Genomic DNA, 4,818 nt, shown 5'->3' with positions numbered 1-4,818 from the left:
TTTTTTTTTTTTTTTTTTTTTTTGGAAAATTTTTTTATAGAATTTTGACTATTTTGAAATCTTTGAAGATTTAATTTGATGGAATAAAAATCTATAATGATATGATTTTAATTGGTTCTCGATGAAAGTAAGCGATAAATCTCGAGAAGGAAATTTTAGATAATAAAAGAAAGAATCGAATCGATCAATTTTTGGAAACGTTGAATAGTATAATGATCGATAAAATGATATGTGAAAGTAGAAAAATATAAAAATATACGTAAAGAAGGAGAAAGAGTTATCGATTATAAAATTCAAGAATATTTCTCACGGTATTAACGCGTATTTTAAAATTCGACACAGGTTACGCTCATTTGTCGATAAATTGTTAAGTGTTGCTAAATACAGTGTCGCAGCTGTTTCACGGTAGCGCGAGAATTTTTGAGCAAATGGTGTGGCAAGGTAAAACACTCTGTTTATCACGAGTAACTGTTCATTAAACGAACTGATGAATTATTTGCCGATAATGCTTCTTTGAAGTAATCATTCCGAGTTTCATTACTGAATCATTATTGAAGCTTATGATATAGCCGATGGATGCAGATGACCGGAAGCTGATTGATTACCGGCCACAATTCAAATATTCAGGTTACTTGAGCCAATTTCTTTTTTTCCAAGTTTCGCATAATGAAGAGGCGATAATTTGAACGATCAATGATACTTTTTATTTGCGAGTAGAAAAATCGCAAATATTAATCTGTCAGAAAATAATTAATTGCAGATACAATTTTTTAATTTTGCGAAATCATATACGATGCCGCAAAAAAATAATTACTATAACCTCTTTATATTATGTGATAATTAATATAACCTCTTTACATTATGTGATAATATAACCTCTTTACATTATGTGATAATTAATATAACCTCTTTATATTACGTGATAAAATTGTAAAGAATCAAGAACGAATTGTTGAATTGATGGTTATTCGAAAAAAAAAAAAAAAAAGAAGAAAAATAGATCTAGTTTCTTAAATTAATCTTCGATTATATTTGAAAATCTATACAATTTCATTATCAATCTGTACAATATTGTACATCAGCATGTATATAAAAGGAAAATTAGATAAAAATTATATTGTTATGAATATGGATTAATAATTAATAACCTAAAATTATTCCAAGAACAGGAGTCAAGAGTTAAAGGAAATATAATTATCTCGCCGTTAAAAATTAAATATTCTTTATAAGAACATACGATCCAATATAGTTAGATGAAGATCATATGAAAATGAACGTAACAAGATCGAGTATTGAACGAGAAGTACGCCGCATAATTAACTTTCATTGGTAAAGTGAAAGGCTATTATTTGGTAATAAACTGGGCGTCGTAATGATACGAGAACATAACAGTTTCGCGTTTCTTTTAACGCGTATCCTTGGCAAACGACCATCGATAATGGCGCAAACAAACTCGCTCTGATCCTCTGATCAAGCGATTAATTACAAAAGTCGAAGGGGCACGTCGTCGTTGATCCCAAGATGAATGCCAATCTTTTGTGTCTTTTCCATTGTTCGCGCGTATAAACATCCCTAACAGTCTTCAATGGAGAATCTTTTCATGCGCTTCCCCGTATGAATCTTCTTCCCCCTATCGTGCATATCGTCTTCCTTCTACGCAAACGATCCGATGAAATCGCAACGGTCGTTTCTCGATGATGGAGAATAGGACTAGGTCAACGGAAACGAGCTAGTAGAGAGTCCAGGTATGGATGGGCAGGTGTCGATGCGATTCGAGGACGAAATAAACACGATTTCAGCTTTGATGAAAGGACTTGGCTTTTGGGGAGGCGAAAGTGGCGAATGTCGTGAAGAATTTACGGATTAAGAGAGAATAGAGATTGTTTGGATTAGAAATATCGAGGGATGAAGGGAATGATGAATAAGTTTTTACAATTTTGAAACTGAAAGATTAGGAGAGAGAAAAAAATGGCACTTTTCCAAGGTAAAAATATTCAATGATGTTTAATAATCGTTTAAGAAGCTCTGAAAATATGATTAATGTATTTTCCAACTTTTCCACAGAATAGAAGAAACATAGTCTTTGAAAAACGTCACCAAAGTTCCTTGAACGCAAATCGATTCGAAACAACGCTCTTTTTGTTCCAAGTTAGATCTGTTGGAGATTAGAAGAGAGAAAAAAAGGCAAGGGAATGATGAATAAATTTTTAAAATTTTGAAACTGAAAGATTAAGAGAGAGAAAAAAATGGCATTTTTCCAAGGTAAAAATATTCAAACGTTTAATAATCGTTTAAGAAATTCGCTCTGAAAATAGGATTAATGTATTTTCCAATTTTTCCACAGAATAGAAGAAACGTAGTCTTTGAAAAACATTCCCAAAGTATATCTCTGAACGCAAATCGATTTGAAATAATGCTTCTTTTGCACCGAGTCACGATTGTTAGAAGAGAAAAAAAAATGGCACTTTTCTAAGGTAAAAATATTCAAAGTTTAAGAAGTTCGCTCTGAAAATATAATTAATATATTTTCCAATTTTTCCAGAATAGAAGAAACGTAGTCTTTGAAAAATATTCCCAAAGTATATCCCTGAACGCAAATTGATTTGAAACAATGCTCCTTTTGCCTTGAGTCAGGATTGTTAGAAGAAAAAAAAAAATGGCACTTTTCCAAGGTAAAAATATTCAAAGTTTAAGAAGTTCGCTCTGAAAATATGATTAATATATTTTCCAATTTTTCCACAGAATAAAAGAAACGTAGTCTTTGAAAAACGTCCCCAAAGTTTATCCCTGAACGCAAATCGAAACAACGCTCCTTTTGCCCCGAGTCAGGACTGTTGGAAACGACCGTTGCGCTGTCAGCAACGATGACGAAGAAGAAGATCAGGGGAAGACAAGAGGTATACGGAGCCCAGACAGTGATTCAAAAGATGCTCGGTACTTTTGGGGTGTCTTGCAGCTGTTCCTCGCCCTCTACCTCCCCGACTTCGGCTAACGCTCGATCATCTTCTTTCTTATCTGCGAGTCGTGCAGAAGCATGAAATTTCGTCAATCTGAGTGCTCGATCGTTGCGTATACATAGAATCTCGAGCATTTGGAGCAAATGCATCCTTTCGTATCCTCTCGTGCATTCGTGATTCACCACGACCGATCTCGAGGTACTTGTCTAGCTTTTCACAATCTGGAAATATGGCCGAAAGGAATAAATGAAAAAAATGAAGTGTGAATAATTTGAAAAGAGTTATGGTGAGTCGAAGAAAGAGGATATGAATTTTCTTATCGATGTAATAACGTTAAACAATATTTTGCGATTTTGTTGTAATATTCGAATTAAATTTTTTATTACGCGTTTTCAGAAATATATTTTTATCGCTTCCGATTCATCTCGCCTCCCTCTAAAGAATCGTGGGATTCCATCCAAAAAAACAGCCGATATCTACAATCTTCCCTTGCAAAGGTTACATAAGAGTCGTCGAAGGAAGCGGAAAGGGAGGGAGGAATAAGAACGAAGAAATGGCCGCCGGAACGTCGTGGAGAGATTTGGCAAAGGATTCGACAAAGATTCCCAGAGGATCTGAGGAGGGCGCAAGGAGAACGACAGATTGCTGGCTTCGATCGGGACAGCAATCGAAGTAGTTTGCCAGCCGGTCGACTCGTTTCTTTCACTGCCTTTCGTTTACTCCGCTTCACGACTGACTCCTTTCTGTCGGCGAGCTTTCCACCCTGCAAGACCTTCTGGGCCAACAGAAGACCTACACTCCATCTCCTTACTTCTCCACCCGACTATCTCTTCCTTCTTCACACGCTTCTCTTAAAAATTTTTTTCTCTTATACATAAATTCTCTTCATTTGATTCTTATGTGATTACAAAACAAAAGTCATGATTAAGAGAATATGCATGTGATCAATAATATTGATTATTATCTCTACAGTTTTGCAATGATATTTTCAATCTGTTTTTATCTTATCAATATTGACAATATTATTGATCATATGCCAGCTTCTTAGAATTCACTTGTAAACCTACTCATAAATATATATATTATTTATAGCATACAAATTTTCTTCAAATAACCAACACGCACAATTGACAAATTTCTTTCAACCCTTTCTCGCGTATCGATCACTCCCCTGGAAGGAAGGATGTGGCAGACGATAGAATTACTAGAAGAAGCAAAAAAAAAAAAAAGGAGAAAAATAGGGATAAAAAAAACTTTAGAAATCTCACGTCATGGAAGAGGAGGAGGGTTGAACAACCCTACGGGATCTTCTTTATTAAGCTCTGGAGACTTATTCTTGGTGCCAGACGGCATGCTGTAAAAAAGGGGGAAGACGTCCTGGCAACCCTTTCCCCAGGAAGACGCCAGTCCTAGTTTATGATCTTTCCACTTTCGTTTTCCTGCTTCTATATCCGTACATAGCACGGGAACGCTTCCAAAGTATAGTAAGCGCGATTCGATCGAACTCTTGGAATTGCTAAATGGATTGAAATCATTGACCTTGGTGGGCGAGGCTCCCCGAAGACAACGCCTTGAAGTCAGCGTTCTATGCACGCGAAATAAAATCAAGTCGTGAATTTTAAATCTATATTTTTGAAAAGTAATATTCATTTTATTTTCTTCTTTTTTAATTTTTTGAATTCTTTTCAATTCTTTCTTATTCTTAATCTCTTTTACTTCTTTTTTATTTTATTATCTTTTTTATAAATATTATCTTATTACTTCTTTTTATCTATTTTATTATATTTATATATAATTTTTTGAATCTTTTTCAATTCTTTCTTATTCCTAATCTCTTTTACTTCTTTTTTATTTTATTTAG

The 4,818-nt window shown here is 34.4% G+C and overlaps 2 long non-coding RNA genes across 2 annotated transcripts in view; both read left to right on the top strand.

The window, feature by feature from the left end:
* Positions 1-191: 191 nt before the first annotated feature.
* On the top strand, positions 192-723 carry LOC116185430. Its single transcript, XR_004150275.1, has 2 exons — positions 192-259; positions 343-723. It is a non-coding gene; the product is annotated as an uncharacterized LOC116185430 (long non-coding RNA).
* A 1,975-nt stretch (positions 724-2,698) lies between these two features.
* LOC102676138 overlaps positions 2,699-4,818 on the top strand; it is a 2,789-nt gene continuing 669 nt past the window's right edge. The window contains exons 1-3 of the long non-coding RNA XR_004150280.1: positions 2,699-3,243; positions 3,354-3,629; positions 4,050-4,596. This is a non-coding gene — a long non-coding RNA (uncharacterized LOC102676138). The remainder of the gene's footprint in view (positions 3,244-3,353; positions 3,630-4,049; positions 4,597-4,818) is intronic.

The sequence above is a fragment of the Apis dorsata genome, unplaced genomic scaffold (assembly GCF_000469605.1).
Source record: "Apis dorsata unplaced genomic scaffold, Apis dorsata 1.3 scaffold_174, whole genome shotgun sequence".
NCBI lineage: Eukaryota > Metazoa > Arthropoda > Insecta > Hymenoptera > Apidae > Apis > Apis dorsata.
This window is presented reverse-complemented; position numbering and strand designations above follow the sequence as displayed.